The sequence below is a fragment of the Budorcas taxicolor genome, chromosome 7 (assembly GCF_023091745.1).
Source record: "Budorcas taxicolor isolate Tak-1 chromosome 7, Takin1.1, whole genome shotgun sequence".
NCBI lineage: Eukaryota > Metazoa > Chordata > Mammalia > Artiodactyla > Bovidae > Budorcas > Budorcas taxicolor.
Genome location: NC_068916.1, coordinates 97,428,883 through 97,446,630, shown reverse-complemented (window position 1 = coordinate 97,446,630; position 17,748 = coordinate 97,428,883).

Below are 17,748 nucleotides of genomic sequence, written 5' to 3'. Positions count from 1 at the left end.
CTTTGGTCAAACTACAGTTGCGGTTGTAGCTCATCCTGTGCTTATCATCAAAAGAATGTAAACATTTTGCAGTTGCATCGTCCTTATCTCTTTCTCACAGTGTTTTGATGGCCTTACAATTCTCTCTGAATTCAGGGGCTTCATACATTCTTCCTACAACCTACATCACTTTAATTCCATCCTCCAACATAAGATGTTGTCCCTCTGATCAGTTCTACTCAACACCGGGAATTTAAATGCTCCAGATCCCTAAAGATCCTCTCCTTCAGCCCTGGCCTCCAACCTCTCATCCCCTCCAGAAGCTGACTCTTTCCTTTTCTGTCTTTTTGAATCCTCCCTTTTGAAAAACCCTGGGCAAGTTTTTTATGTATTGTGAATAGTGGATTAAAAGGGAAGGAAATTGATAAATTATATCAAAATACATTGCAAGTAATAAAAGTAAGTTATTTATGTGAGACCTTTTTTTTTCCTGTGGCAGATATATACACTTAATGTTATACACACATGTGAACTGGGTCATGTAAACACAATGTATCCTATTATGGCTAGTGGTGCTTTGAAAGACTGATAGCTATTAGGCCTAGCTTTTGATATGCTGCTGCTGCTGCTGCTAAGTCTCTTCAGTCGTGTCCGACTCTGTGCGACCCCATGGACTGCAGCCCACCAGGCTCCTCCGTCCATGGGATTTTCCAGGCAAGAGTACTGGAGTGGGGTGCCAATGCCTTCTCCGTTTGATATGCTAAATGCAAGTAAAAGGAGTCTGGGGAAACCTTTTCACTCTTCAGGTTTGCAAGACAATTATCTTCCTAAAGAGGTCAGGAAAGCCAGCTTTTGAGTTTATGGTGGACTGCCGTCTGTGAGGTTGCACAGAGTCGGACACAACTCAAGCAACTTAGCAGCAGCAGCAGCATGTACTTTTCAGTATAGCCTTCCTTGTGTAATGGCCTTGGGCTCCTTTTGTGTAATAAGACTCAAACTCAGGCTGGAGGAAGGCTGCAATGAGCACTACATTGTATTAGTATAATGTTATAAAATATCAATATCACCCTATTAAACATGCCAATTATAAGTCTTGGGTTTCCAAATAGATTTGCAATTGCTTAAGTAAGAATCCCATGGACAGAGGAACCCTGCAGGTCCCTGCAGGTCGCAGAGCTGGATACGACTGAAGTGACTTAGAATGCATACACAAGTAAGAAAGACAGTTTTGGGAATTCCCCTGTGGCCCATTGACTAGGACTTCAAGCTGTTGGGGGAACTAAGATCCTGCCAGCTGTGCACTGCAGCCAAAAAAAAAAGGAAGGCAGTTTTCCTTAGCGACTCCAAGACATATTTGAATAAATAAAGCAGTGATGGCTTGCAGACCCCTTAGACAACTGTGGGAGGAGATGCTGACACCTGTAGGACAAGCAGTTTCTCTTTTTAAGCCAGGTGGGTTTGTGTAACTATGTGGTCAGCATTCCCCTCCCTCATATCTGAACTTCCACAGATGCACTTATCTCACTAGAATGTAAGGATTTTTGTTGACTGCTATATCATTAGTAACCAGAATAGCAGCTAGCATACAGTGTGTACTCAAAAATATTTGCAGAAAAAGTTGCCGGTTTAAAGTGTATTTTTGCACCTATCTTAATGGCAACCCACTCCAGTACTCTTGCCTGGAAAATCCCATGGACAGAGGAGCCTGGTAGGCTGCAGTCCATGGGGTTGCCAAGAGCCAGACAAGACTGAGCAACTTCACTTTGACTTTTCACTTTCATGCATTGGAGAAGGAAATGGCAACCCACTCCAGTGTTCTTGCCTGGAGAATCCCAGGGATGGGGGAGCCTGGTGGGCTGCCATCTATGGGGTCACACAGAGTCGGACACAACTGAAGCAACTTAGCAGCAGTAGCAGTAAACACACACAAAAAACTATGTTTCTAGAATCAACACCAGCAAAATATCCAGTGTCTCCACACAGGGACTGGGAGTTAGGCTTGCCTGGGGTGCAGACCACTGGGCATGAGCATGACTGTGGTCACTAGATTACCTGCAAAGGTCCAGAATAGAGGCAGCCAACTCGGAGTCCCAGATTCAAACCTTAAGGACTGGGACTTTCACACAAATGCCAAGGTTAGGAAGCAGAAGAGATGGAATGAGGAATTACAGTACATATGAGAAATGGACCAGAACCAAGGAGTGGGGGCCAGAATGGCTTCTGCACATACCAGTGGGTAGTTTCTTTATAAGAGATGCAAATTTGAATGAGAAAATAGAGGATGATTAAAGAAATAAGATTGGATATGTAGGTGTTGTTTGGGCCATGAAAGAAAAAAAGTGAGGACCTGAATAAACAGGAAAAGTTAGATTTTAGATATTCTTCTGATTAGAATTTTCAAGACTTGGTGCCCTGTACAACACAAGGAATACAGCCAATATATTATAATAACTATATGGAGTATAATCTTTAAAAATTGTGAATCACTATATTATATACCTGTAACTTACATATTGTATAGCAACTATACTTTAATTAAAAAAAGACTTTATGACTAACTGTTAGTATGATATGAAGGAAGAATAATAATGATTAAGGCAATTTACTTAGGGAACTGGAAAGATAGTGACTGTATACAAGGAGACAGAGACTCTATGAGGGAGTTTGTTCTGCCATAAATTCAGTACTTTATGAGCTTCATTTTGAACAAAATGAATTTGAAGTGTCTGTAGAAAATTCAAAATTTGAGACATCAAAAAAATCCTTTCAAAATTTTCATATAGATCTCAGAGAAAAGGTTAGAGTTGACCAAAACAATCTTGAGAAGGAAGAACAGAGCTGGGGGTATCAGGTTCCCTGACTTCAGACTACACTACAAGGCTACAATAGTCAAAACAGTGTTGGCACAAAAATAGACACATAAATCAATGGAGCAGATTAAAGAGACCAGAAGTAAACCCACATACTTATGGTCAATTAATCTATAATAAAGGAGGCAAGAATATACAATGGGGGAAAAGACAGTCTCTTCAATAGAGATGCTGGGAAAACTGGATAGCTACATGTAAAAGAGTGAAATTAGAACATTTTCTCACATCATATATAAAAATAAACTGAAAATGGATTAAAGACCTAAATGTAAGACCAGAAAACATAAAACCCCTAAAAGAGAATGTACGTAGAATACGCTTTGACATAAATAATAGTAATATCTTTTGGGGTCTGTCTTCTAAGGGAAAGGAAACAAAAGTAAAAATAAACAAATGGCATCTAATTAAACTTAAAAGCTTTTGCGTTGCAAAGAAAACCACTGACAAAATGAAAAGTCAACCTACTGAAGTAGATATGGGATAAAACATTTGCAAATGATCTGGCCCATAAGGGGTCAATATCCAAAATATATTAATAGCTCATCCAACTCAATATGAAAAAAATTTAAAAATGGGCAAAAGACTTGAATAGACATTTTTCTTAAGAAGATACACAGATGGCCAATAGGCATATGAAAAGATGCTCAACACTGCTAATGATCAGAGAAATGCAAATCAAAACCACACCTCCCAGCAGTCAGAATAACCATCATCAAAAAGTCTACAAACAATAAATGCTGAAGAGGATGTGGAGAAAAGGGAGCCCTCCTACGGTGTTGGTAAAAATGTAAATTGGTGCAGCCACTATGAAGAATAGTAGGAAGGTTCCTTAGAAAACTAAAAATAGAACTATCATATGACCCAGCAATCCTATTCCTAGGCATATATCCAGAAAAGACAAAATCTCTAATTTGAAAAGATACGTGCATCTCAATGTTCGTAGCAGAACTATTTACAATAGGAAGACATGAAAGCAACCTAAGTGCCCATCAGCAGATGAATGGATAAAGAAGGCATGATATGTATGTACACATATGTAATAGAATATTACAGCCATAAAAAATGAAATTTTGCCATTAGCAGCAACATGGACAGACCTAGAGACTATCAACCGAGTGAAGTAAGTCAGACAAAGACAAATTTTGTATGATATCACTTATATGTATAATCTAAAAAATAATGCAAATTGATTTATTTACCAAACAAACTCACAGACACAGAAAGCAAACTTTTGGTTACCCAAGGCGGAAGTGGTGGAGGGTAGGTGGTGGAGGGAGGGATAAGTTAGGAGTGTAAGGTAAACAGATACGCGCCGCTATATAATATAAAATAGATAACCAACAAGAATCTCCTGTATAGCACAGAGAACTATAGTCAGTTTCTTGTAATAGCCTATGATGGAAAAGAATCTGAAAATGTGTGGGGGTGTGTATGTGTGTGTGTAATTGAATCGCTTCGCTGTATACCTGAAACTCACATTACTGTAGACCAACTATACTTCAATCTTAAAAAAATGAGAATTGGAAAATTACTAAAGACCCTTCACGTCAGACACAACTGAGTGACTGAACTGAACTGAACGTCATGTCTAAGAAATACATTCAAGGTATAGATGGTTGGCAGCAATGAGTTTAGATAGCAAGTAGGACCTGAAGGTCCTTCCTAGCTGAAGGAAGTGTTTTTAAAGCAGAATTACAGGATTTTGCCTCTGAAATATATGTAAGCTGTGGAATTCTTGAAAGCAGTCTATGACTGCCCTCTTCTGTTAATTACATGGCGAAGATAAGAGATAAACCAAACACACAGTGTTTTACTTTAGAACTAACTTAAAAGATTCCTACCACCCCTTATGACAAATACTCATTTACTCAGAAAACAAATATATTAAAATACGACATTCAGGTGAGCTTGATTGTAAAATTTTATAGTTAATGAGAAACTCCATGGCTATTATTATACTAAATTTACCCAAGAAAACAATATCCAACAGGTTAGGCATCAGAAATTCATGCCAGTAAATGTAAGTGTAATACTTACAAGGCATAAAAATATTATTATGCCAAAAAAGGAGCAGAGTTGATCAGTCACAATTTTGCCTCTGAAAAAGCAGCAAAGAAATTTCTATTATATATATGCTTGCCAAAATCTCAAAATTCAAGGATATATACCAAGTATCTTTACTGTCTCCTGACAACTAATTGTGCTATTTAGAAATCAGACTTAAATTTTCTTTGCTTTTACTTTGTTTTATTTGTGTTTGTTTTGGTCATTGCTGTTGTTTTATTTCAAGAATCAGAAAACAGCATTTTAAAACTGCAATGAATTCTCTTACATATAAATTCAAAATACAACTATTTTATTCATTCAATTACTTTAAAAAAAAATGAGGTATAACTCACATACCATAAAATTCACTCTTTAAAAGTGTATACAATTCAGTGGTTTTTAGCCCCAAGGGACAGTAGTTATGTATCAAGCTGAAAGCCTACTATGTATCCTGTTTAATTTGATATTCATGTACTGCTGCTGCTGCTGCTAAGTTGCTTCAGTCCTGTCCGACTCTGTGCGACCCCATAGATAGCAGCCCACCAGGCTCCCCCGTCCCTGGGATTCTCCAGGCAAGAACACTGAAGTGGGTTGCTATTGCCTTCTCCGATTCATGTACTAGAAGTCAGAATTTTCAAATTATTTCATTTCAAGGCCAAGCCAGATAAACCAAGCAATGGTTTAATAATCATTGGTTCCTGACCAGAATGGAATATGCTTCCAAAATTAAAAACAATACAATGTACAGAGTCAAAAATTGTTTCGCCTTTGCATAGCTTCACCAGCTTATAAACATTGATTGAACCTCTGGTATTGGCTGGACAGATAAGAAATGATTTGTTACTAGGGAGAACAGATCATAGAATTTTAGAATTGGGTGATGCCTTAGAGATTATTTATATCTTAAATCTCCGTTGTACAAATCAGGAGTACAAAGACCATAAGAGAGTTAGTGTTCAGCTTAAATTCACAAACTCAGAGCAAAGCTTTCAGATTCTTAGTTACTGCTTCTTCCTCTACAATAATTTGCAAACTGTATTTCTCCAGGATTTTTGGAGAAACCTACAAGGCTTCTAGGATGATGGAGGGGTAGTTGAGAAGAGCCTCTGTATCTCTCCCTGCTGCTGCTAAGTCGCTTCAGTCATGTCCGACTCTGTGCGACCCCATAGACGGCAGCCCACCAGGCTCCCCTGTCCCTGGGATTCTCCAGGCAAGAACACTGGAGTGGGTTGCCATTCCCTTCTCTGACGCATGAAAGTGAAAAGTGAAAGTGAAGTCGCTCAGTCATGTCTGACTCTTAGCAACCCCATGGACTACAGCCTACCAGGCTCCCCTGTCCATGGGATTTTCCAGGCAAGAGTACTGGAGTGGGGTGCCATTGCCTTCTCCGGTATCTCTCCCTAACTTACTCTAATGTCTTTGACTTTTAAGATTTTAACCAAGTTTTTGTTTTAAAGCAGTTTCACTGCTAAAAAAAAGAATAAATTTATTAATAAAATTTTTGGAATTTGCTCAACTACTCCAGTGTCCAGAGAAGGTATGTACTTAACACTTCAAACACAGTTTAAACATCCTGCCTTGAAAACTGCTCATCAACACCTAAACAGTTCACTGGTTTCTTAGTTTTAGTCTCTCAGTCATGTCTGACTCTTTGTGACCCCATGAACTGTAGCCCGCCAAACTCCTCAGTCCATGGGATTTCCCAGGTAAAAATACTGGAGTGGGTTGCCATTCCCTTCTCCAGGGGATCTTCCTGACTCATGGATTGTACTTGGGTCTCCTGCATTGCAGGCAGATTCTTTACCATCTGAGCCAGCAGGGAAGGCTTAACACATGGTATTACGTTTTAGGAACTGCTCCTTTTTCATGCAAGTAGAATTTTTAAAATATATAGAACATGCTTGAAGTCCCCCAAAAGAAAGTACTTTCTATTTACTGACCTCAAGTTCAGGTACTGAACTGACAGGAAAAAGAAAAACCCCCGCGTATGGGTAGATGACTATTTATTAACTGAATGCAAATCTGTCTACATTCAGAAATGTATTTCTGACTATAGTTTCTGTAATATTGATCTGAATTGAAAATAGAATAGCACTTTCCCTTGAGTACTTCATTCTTAAAAATAAAGTACTTATAAAACATTTGATGTCAAATTATACCTAAAGAAGTAATAAAGATGCTTTGCTAAAGAGGCTATTCCAATACGTATTCTAGTACTATATACTATACTACTACTAGTATAGCAAATATTTTGTCTTATTCCCTAAGGTAACTGACCTTCAAGGAGTATGAAAGGCTGCCTTGGTGCTAGAGTACCGACATATTTAAGTGTCACCAAAATGTGTTGGGAGTAAAAAGAGCAGGGTGTAGACACTCACTAGATCAAAGCTCTTTGAAAGTCATTTCAACAAATTTACTTCTGTAGGTACTTTGATGCTTTCTTGGGTCACTTACCATATTTTAGGGCTGAGTTGACATCAACACTTGGAGATCCAGATACTTGGATCTCTCACAAGAAAGAGTAGACATATTTAGAGGCCAGGTAATAAATGTGCCACAGACTGGGTGGCTTAGACAAAAGAAATTTATTTTCTGAGTCCTCTGATGCTAGGAGCTCAAGATCTAGGTGTCAGCAGGTTTGATTTCTTCTGAAGCCTCTCTCCTAGGTGTCTTCACACTGTCTTGCCTCTGTACCTGTCTGTTTCCAAGTGTCTTCTTATAAGTATACCAGTTATTTCGGAGTAGGGCCTACACTAATGATCTCACTTTAACTGAATTATGTCTTTAAAGATCTTATCTCCAAATGTAGCCACATTCTGAGGTCCTGGATATGAATTTTGAGAGGACATAATCAAGTCCACAGTACTCACCATGCAGCAATAAATGCTGCTGGTAAATGTTTAACAAGCAGCTCACGCACAAAAAAAGAAAACGCCCTGAACTGTAGCATATATTTATTTCTTTGGTGTTAAAGTCTCCTCTCTCAGCCAAGGTCAAGCTGCCAGTGTGATCCCTATGAGTGTAGAGTTGGAAAGAGATAGGCAGCAACACAACATTTTATAGTATTTCTACCACAGGAATACACAGATGTAAATAAACTTAAGAACAGAGGTCAGGAGTCAGCAAACTTCTGTGTGTGGCCAGGTGGTATATATTTTCAATTTGTTCAACTCTGCCATAGCAAGAAAACAGCCATAAACAATGTGCACACAGATGGGCACGGCTATGTTCCAAGGAAACTTCAGTCTGCTGCTGGCCTTTGCCAGCTGATAAGGAGAGGAGGAGATCTAGCATTAGTTCATTGCTTCCTTAGCAGCTTTTAAGCAGCCTTCCTGAAGGCCCATTCCCCTGCTCAAGTTCTCCTGCTACAGTTACTGGTACCCCCGAGCCTTCTCAGGCTAGGGCAGCCACGGGCATGCACTACCCAGATCTCCCTTCAAGACGTAACTTCGCCATTCTGCTGCAATGAGTGCTAATAAGCTAACTGCCTCCACCTGCAGCACTTTTAACATCTGCCAGAGCCTTCCAGCTGAGGTGATCTCTTGCCTAGCAGGCTCTCAGCCAATGACTGAGCATGGCAGTGGTCCTGGGGCTGAGCCATTTCTGCCCAATGTAGGATTTCCATGACAGGGAATATTTGCTCCAGAGCCCAATATCCTGTTGACTGAGCTTTTGTCATTTATGTTTCACAATCTGAAGCTTTTCCCCATTCCTGCTCGCTCCCTCTTTTTCTTTTTTTCTCAAGAGAATTCTTGTACTCCTAACTTCATGTCATCTTCTGTTTCTTGGAACACCCAAAGTGGCACTGTGGGTAAAAGGAGTAGTCCAAGAAAATCAAGGAGTAAGATAGGGGTTGGGCTGGACCAGAACCACCCCGCTATCAATGAACCTCATCCCACATGGTATTTGGGGCAGAGATAGTCCCTGGCAGAATGTGGAGGCCTGATTACTAAAACTCTCACCATTTATGACACGGGAGACCACTCTGATACAGAGGAATGCCTTGGGTGGGGAAAAATGCACGCAATTCAAAAGTTTGTGTATGTGTATGGAACAATGGATAGATGCTATTATTGGCTGGCCATTACTAACTTGCACTGAAGCCTACAGAAAGTTAATGAAAACCCTGAAAGTGCTTAATAAACAAGTGAAAATTCATTGTCAAATGGCTTCTTTAGTAGCTTCCAAAGAAGCTCGTTTCCTTATCTCTGGGAAAACAGAAACAGCTTGAACACCAAACTTAGAATTTAATCGTCAAGATGCTTTAAAGGTCATTAAAGCCAAGGACAGATAACTTGTCTGAAAACTTGAGATCCTGACACACGCAACGGGGACAGCTGTGCAGATGTCCTCAAAGATTCTGCTCCTGAGACTCCTCGGAACACTGGAGTCTGCAAAGGTCACCCACAGTCCTTATTAAAAGCTAGCACTCCCCCTAAGCCGTTGCAGTGCTTCTGAGCAAGACAACACAAGACTCCTCAGAAACCTAACTCACCTCCTCTCAGGGGTGCTGACAACTAGTGGCAAGTCACAGCATAAGATACATAGCAATGTGCTAGGTCTGATCTACACTCTGAAGCAGCAGCAAGAATTTGTCAGCTTGTACTAGCAGGAAACAGGGGAGCATTGGGAACTGGATTTTTAGGGTCCTTGATCAAGAGAGCTAGGTGAGACTGGATAAGGGTGAATATATTGACTTGGAGGCATTTTGGGGATACAGGATTTAATACCCTGGCACCAAAAGATAGTGTCAAGTTCCTATTAAGATGGTTTCTAGAAGTCTAGAGAAAGTAACTGGGCTGAGATGCTGAAATACCTGAATTGCAGACAACAGAAGGTAGGATTAAAGAGCTTAGGGAAGTGGGCAGGTTGGAGTGCATACACCATGGGAGGCCAGGAGCCCACAGGAAAGGGGCCAGAGGGTACACCATTCACCAAGGTCATCAGGAGTGCCCTCCTAAGAGCGTTACTCCCTCACTAGGAAGCTCAGCGACAGCTCACCTCTGAGGGCCAAGGCTCATAGTAGGAGATGCTATCACAGGCTTGGTGTATTCAGTTGCAATGGGAATAAGGGAGCCTAGAAGCATAGTAGACCAGGAGGCAGAACATAATGCCAAGAATCAGTATAGTCACAATCATCATGTGTTCATGCACGCTAAGGAGCTTCAGTAGCGTCCAACTCTTTGTGACGCCATGGACCATCGCCCGCCCTGTCCATGAGATTCTCCCTGCAAGAAAAAAGATTCTTGACCACTAGCGCCACCTGGGAAGCCCTCCTAGTGACCAGCAAAACTGGAGTGACAGCTAAGGGAGCTTGACCTGGAACTGGTTGAGGTGTTTTATAGAACCCAGTGTTATTAAGAGAAAAACAGATGGGCAGGCAGCAAGATTATGTCTGCCATACATAATCAAAGACAGCAAGAGTGGATGAGGAGAGCGAGGGAGGTCACGACAATAAAAAACGTCACAATCTCTTGCCCAGCTCCCAGATCTGAGCCAACTTTTAGACCCAGAACCTGTTGATTGTGGAGGTGGCAGGTACCGGAGGAAAGCACCCCACACATGATGGCAAGTGTGTATTATAATGATTCTTCTGGTCCTTCCCTAAAGGCATCCAGGCACCCCCCCCCCCACTTTTTTTTTTTTTTTGGTGATTGTATCCCGAGGAAAAGGGCATATCCAGACAGTTTAGGGAAAATCAGACACACGGTCTGAGTTGACACGTATACTTAGAGAACCAGAGTAGCTTTGGCCTTGGCCTCCTCGTTAAGAAACACTTAGAGGCCAGGTAGCAAATGTAGTCCTGGTCAAATCCTGGCTCACAGTGCATATCTGGGTCCACAGAAACAGCTGATGGTCATTTCCTCAGTCCCTGAACGTTACAGTTGTGGTTGACACCCTTGGCAGTTGGCAGAATCCCCACATTGGGTTTTAGCTCCTGAAGTAAGAGCTATTATAGTGGGAGAAGGCCAAGCAGAAGTCTGGGAATCTGACACCCAGCCCACTTGAGGCAAAATAAACTGAAAACAACATATCATATTTTAGGTGGGGATGGCTGAGATGAGTCCTACTCTTAAAAATCACAAGGGTTGTCTGTGATGCTTCATTTTATGTGTCAACTTGACTGGGTCACAGGATGCCCAAATATTCAGTTAAATGTTCTCGGTGTGTCTATGAGAGTGTTTCTGAATGAGATTAACACTTGAATTGGTTGACTGAGCAAAATGCCTTCCCAATGTGTGTGTGTGTGTGTGTGTGTGTGTGTGTGTGTGTGTGCGCGCGCGCGCATGTTGCTTAGTTGTGTCCAACTCTATGTGACGCCATGGACTGTAGCCCGTGAAACTCCTCTGCCCATGGAATTCTCCAGGCAAGAATATTAGAGTGGGTTGCCATTCCCTTCTCCAGGTGGCATTCCTGATCCAGGGGATGAACCCGAATCTCCTGCATCGCAGGCGACCTGTTTACCATCTGAGCCTCCGGGGAAGCCCGCATAATGTGGGTGAGCCTCATCCAATCTGTCGAAGTTTGATGAGCACAAAGCCTGTAGCATGTAGAGCATGTAGGCTGAGTAAGGGAGAATTCGCTCTCTTGGCCAGACTGTCTTTGAGCTGGGACATCAGTCTTCTCCTGCCTTCAGACTCAGACTCGAATTGGAACTTACACCATCAGCATTCCTGGTTCTCAGGTCTTGGGTCATGAACTGGAGCTATACCAAGGGCCACCCTGGGTCTCCAGCTTGCCCACTGCAGGTCTTGGCACACCTCAGTCTTCACATCTGTGCAACCCAATTCCTTATAATAAATCTCTGTGTAGATACGCTACTGGTTGTGTTTCTCTGGAGAATCCTGACTAACATACATGGTCTCTATCAAGCGTGCGTGCTCAGTCATGTCCAACTCTTTTGCGACCTTACACACTGTAACCCGCCACGCTCCCCTGTCCATGGGATTCTCTAGACAAGAATACTGGAGTGGGTTGCCCATTTCCTTCTCCACAGGATCTTCTCAACCCAGGGATGGAACCCGTGTCTCCTGCATTGGCAGGCAGAGTCTTGACTCAGATCCACCTGGGAAGTGGTTCCTGTCATAACTCTACTTAATTCACCTGTCTGTCTCCTGCAAAAACTGGATGAATCCTGGAGAATGACCAGCAAGCCCAGCCAAGTATCCAGCCCTAACTACAAGTACCAGCCTCAAACTGCCGCTTTACTAGAGTATACTAACATGGCTTCAGGTACACAGTATGTGAAAAGGCTAACTGAGCACAGAACCTTCTGAATGCTTATGCTATTTCCATCGTGTTTTTTTTTTTTAAACAGTTGTTTCATCTATGCCTCACTTATCTGAATATTTTTAGTCAGCAGCCTTCAGTTTTCAAAAAGCATTCCACAAAAATTTCATGGAAAGAATGGTTTGCCTTCTTAGTTCATCAGTTTACACAATTTTTTTCGATTACATAATTGTGATAACTAGTACAAGTGGCATCAACAAGCTTAAGAACAAACACGTATCTCTAAAACACACAGTTCCACTTATAGGAGCAGAAATGTATGTTGTATTAGAGTAGCTTTACCACCTGTGAGCATTTAGTGATTCAACATGCCAGTGAGAGCAGCATTCTTACAGATGGAAAGGAGAGGGTCTGTTATTCATTCCAAGGAGTTAGAGTGGCTTTAAAGATTAAGTGGAGCTCAGTTATGAGTGTGTTTACATTCAGAAAGGACATGATTCTCATCTCCTTCTCTCTCACCCTGCATGTGGGGGCGGAACATGGAGAATAGTTGGTCGGGAAATGTACTTTTGCTCTTTCAACAACAAACAGATCTGATCTTATCATTTGTCTGCTTCCAAACCGCCACAGTCAAAGCTATGGTTTTTCCAGTAGTCAAGTATGGTTGTGAAAGTTGGACTATAAAGAAAGCTGAACACAGAAGAATGGATGCTTTTGAACTGTGGTGTTGGAGAAGACTCTTGAGAGTCCCTTGGACTGCAAGGAGATCCAACCAGTGCATCCTAAAGGAGATTAATCCTCAGTGTTCATTGGAAGGACTGATGTTGAAGCTGAAACTCCAGTACTTTGGCTACCTGATGTGAAGAACTGACTCACTGGAAAAGACCCTGATGCTGGGAAAGATTGAAGGCGGGAGGAGAAGTGGACGACAGAGGATGAGATGGTTGGATGGCATCAGTGACTCGATGGACATGAGTTTGAGTAAGCTCCGGGAGTTGGTGATGGACAGGGAGGCCTGGTGTGCTTGGGATTGCAAAGAGTTGGACACGACTGAGCAACTGAACTGACTGAAGGCACCATGAGTCCCCACTGCCTTTTAGACACATAAACTCCTTAAAAGTAGTGAATCAGGCCCATCACTGGCTCAGACTCCCTATCGTTTCAGTCATATTTCTACCTCATGCCATTTACGCCCCACCAACTTCCCTGTCATGCCAAACCAGAGAAGATCACACTTTCTCACTTACTCATGACTTTGCCGCTTAGTCTAGAATTCCTTTTTTCCTTCTTTTTAGGTGACTATATAATTTACTGTCCAAATTATTATACACACGGGAGTGAAAGCAGACACTAATTAGATGGGACAATGAGAAAACAGATATGAACTGCGGCAGCCCTGTGCACACAGGTCTGTAGTTCTACTCATTACGGGCGCACCGATTACTTCATTCCTGTGATCTCAGTGCCTGACCCTCAGTGTGTGCTCCAAAAAGCTTATTTGAAATTGATTAAATATTAATACTCTATAACCTTCTTCTACTGCTGTTTTTATTTCCCTCTCCAACCTTGTCCACCGTGAATACATATGGAAAACTTCTGTGAATGACAAAATGTGCCCTTTCTTCTTGGAAGCAAAATCCAGACTACACAGAGAGTGGACACAGGCTGGATTTCAGCCACCATTTTCCCCTCATGCGAACACTTCTCTGTAGTGAAAAAATTAGTCAATGTGTATCTAGAATATATAAAAATTAAGTGGTTGTGGAAGGTACTGAAACACTCCCCCAATATATATGTCAGATGACATTTGAAATCTGGGTGAGAAAAGACACAGTGAATTTGTAGTAAGAGGAGGAAAGTATCAAACATTATCTGAAATTTTATGTAGAGCAGACACGAAAGCACTGTAAACATCCACTGGGGAGTAAAAAATTGGCTTCAAATAGAAAAAGAAAAGTATTTTACAAGGGGAACGTGGGCCGTTATATTATTTAGAGAAAGTGTGCTATCAACATACTCCATCCATAGTTCTTTTGGAACCCTGTCTACCAGATCTAGCACCTTGAATCTATTCATCACCTCCACCGTATATTCGTAAGGGATTTGATTAAGGTCATGACTTAGTGGATGACTAAAACCACTGAATGACTTAGAGGTTTTCCCTAATTTCTTCATTTCGAGCCTGAATTTTGCAAGGATCTGAGTCAGCTCCCACTCTTATTTTTGCTGACTATATATAACCTCTCCCTTGTATAGAGAGTCCCTTGGGCTGCAAGGAGATCAAACCAGTCAATCCTGAAGGAAATCAGTCCTGAATATTCATTGGTGGGACTGATGCTGAAGCTGAAGCTCCAATTCTTTGACCACTTGATGCAAAGAACTGACTCATTGGGAAAGACCCTGATGTTGGGAAAGATTGAAGGCAGGAGGAGAAGGGGATGACAGATAACGAGATGGTTGGATGGCATCATCAAATCGATGGATATCAGTTTCAGCAAGCACCAGGAGCTGGTGATGGGCAGGGAAGCCTGGCATGCTGCAACCATGGGGTCACAAAGAGTCGGACACAGCTGAGTGACTGAACTGAACTGATAGAGTCTCTCCATCTTTGGCTGCAAAGAATATAATCAATCTGATTTCAGTACTGACCACCTGATGATGTCCTTGGGTAGAGTCATCTCTTGTGTTTTTGGAAGAGGGTGTTTGCCATGACTGGTGAATTCTCTTGGCAAAACTCTGATAGCCTTTGCCCTGCTTCATTTTGTACTCCAAGGCCAAACATGCCTGTTATACTAGGTATCTCTTGACTTCCTACTTTTGCACTGCAGTCCCCTATGATGAAAAGGACATCTTTTTTTGGTGTTAGTTCTGCAGGTCTTAGGGCTTCCCTGGTGGCTCAGAGGTTAAAGCGTCTGCCTGCAATGCGGGAGACCTGGGTTCAATCCCTGGGTTGAGAAGATCCCCTGGAGAAGGAAATGGCAACCCACTCCAGTATTCTTGCCTGGAGAATCCCATGGACAGAGGAGCCTGGTGGGCTACACTCCACCGTGTTGCAAAGAGCTGGACACGACTGAGCGACTTCACTTTCTGGAGGTCTTGTAGGTCTTCATAGACTCATTCAACTTTGACTTCTTCAGCAATAGTGGTTGGGGCGTAGATTTGGATTACTCTGTTGTTGCATGGTTTTCCTTGGAAATGAACAGAGATCTTTCTCTCATTTTTGAGATTGCATCCTAGTACTGCATTTTGAACTCTTCTGCTGACTAAGAGTGCTACTCCATTCCTTCTAAATGATCCTTGCCCACAGTTGTAGATGAAATGATCATCCGAATTAAATTCTCCTATTCCCATCTATTTTAGTTCACTGATTCCTAAAATGTCTGTGTTCACTCTTGCCATCTCCTGTTTGACCACACCCAGTTTACCTTGATCCATTGACCTAACATTTCAGGTTCCTATGCAGTATTGTTCTTCACATCAGCGGAATTTACTTTCACTACCAAATACAACCACAACTGGGGATCATTTCTGCTTTGACTCAGCCTCCTCATTCTTTCTGTAGTTATTTCTCTGCTCCACCCCAGTAGAATACTGGGCACCTACTGACCTGAGGGGTTCATCTTCAGTGTCATATCTTTTTGCCTTTTCATACTGTTCATGGGATTCTCAGGGGAAGACTCCTGAAGCGTTTTGCCATTCCCTTCTCCAGTGGACCATGTTTTGTCAGGCTCTAACTAGCAGGGACATGGTCTTCAGCCACACAGTGTAGGTGGACGACATGCCTGGTGCCCTAGCTATCCCACTGCTGGTCCTTGTTGAGTGTTTAAATCTTCACTGACCATCGGGTTTCGGTCAATGTGTGGCCAGGGGTCAAGGCAAAGACCCTGCTGGAGTGGCTGGGAAGGGGGTCTGGGTAAGGCTAAAGCTGATGATGCCCAGGAATGGAGAGCACCCCAGTCTCATGGCTGCTGTTGGCCACCCTGGAGCTGATCTACTCCCCAGGAGTCTCTATCCACCGTGGAGTGGATCCACCATCGGGGAGCTGCTGTCCACCAGACATCCTGGAATGTCAAGTCAAGTGGGCCTTAGGAAGTATGACTACCAACAAACCTAGTGGAGGTGATGGAATTCCAGCTCAGCTATTTCAAATTTTAAAAGATGATGCTGTTAAGGTGCTGCACTTATTGTGCTAGCAAATTTGGAAAACAGCAGTGGCCACGGGAATGAAAAGGTCAATTTTCATTCCAAGCCCAAAGAATGTTCAAATTACCATACAACTGCACTCATTTCACATGCCAGCAAGATTATGCTTAAAATCCTTCAAGCTAGTACATGCTTCAGCAGTACATGAACTGAGAACTTCCAGCTGTATAAGCTGGATTTATAAAAGGCAGAGGAACCAGAGATCAAATTGCCAACATCCACTGGATCATAGAAAAAGCAAAGGAACTCTAGAAAAACATCTAGTTCTGCTTCATTGACTATGCTAAAGCCTTCGACTGTGTGGATCACAACAAACTGTGGAATATTCTTAAAGAGATGGGAATACCAGATCACCTTACCTGCTCTCTGAGAAACCAGTACACAGGACAAGAAGCAACAGTTAGAACCAGACATGGAACAACTGACTGGTTCAAATTGGCACAGGAGTCATCAAGGCTGTATTTTGCCACCCAGCTTACTTAACTTATATACAGAGTACATCATGCGAAATGCTGGGCTGGATGAATCACATGCTGGAATCAAGATTGCCAGGAGAAATATCAACAACCTCAGATATGCAGATGATACCACTTTGATGGCAGAAAGTGAAGAGGAACTAAAGAGCCTCTTGATGAAGGTGAAAGAGGAGAGTGAAAAAGCTGGCTTAAAACTCAACATTCAGAAAACTAAAATCATGGCATCTGGTCCTATCACTTCATGGCAAATAGACTGGGGAAAAGCAGAAACAGTATCAGATTTCATTTTCCTGGGCTCCAAAATCAATGTAGACAGTGACTGCAGCCATGAAATGAAAAGACACTTGCTCCCTAGAAGAATAGTTACGACAAACCTAGACAGTGTATTAAAAAGCAGAGACATCACTTTCCCAACAAAGGTCTGTATAGTTAAAACTATGGTTTGTCCAGTAGTCATGGATGGATGTGAGAGTTGGACCATAAAGAAGACTGAGTGCCAAAGAATTGACAGTTTTGAACTTTGGTGTTGGAGAAGACTCTTGAGTCCCTTGGACAGCAAGGAGACCAAACCAGTCAATCCTAAAGGAAATCAACCCTGAATATTCATTGGAACGACTGATGCTGAAGCTGAAACTCCAATATGCTGGCCACCTGATGTGAAGAGCTGACTGATTGGAAAAGACCATGATGCTGGGAAAGATTGAAGGTGGGAAGAGAAGGAGATGACAAAGCATGAGGTGGTTGGATGGCATCACTGACTCAATGGACCTGACTTTGAGCAAATTCAGAGAGAGAGTGACAGACAAGAGAAGCCTGGTGTGCTGCAGTTCATGGGGTCGCAAAGAATCAGGCAGGACTTAGCGACCGAACAACAACAAAGAAAAGGAAAAGCTGATATTCTTACTGATTAGAAATAGACTAGGATAACCATATATATGAAATAT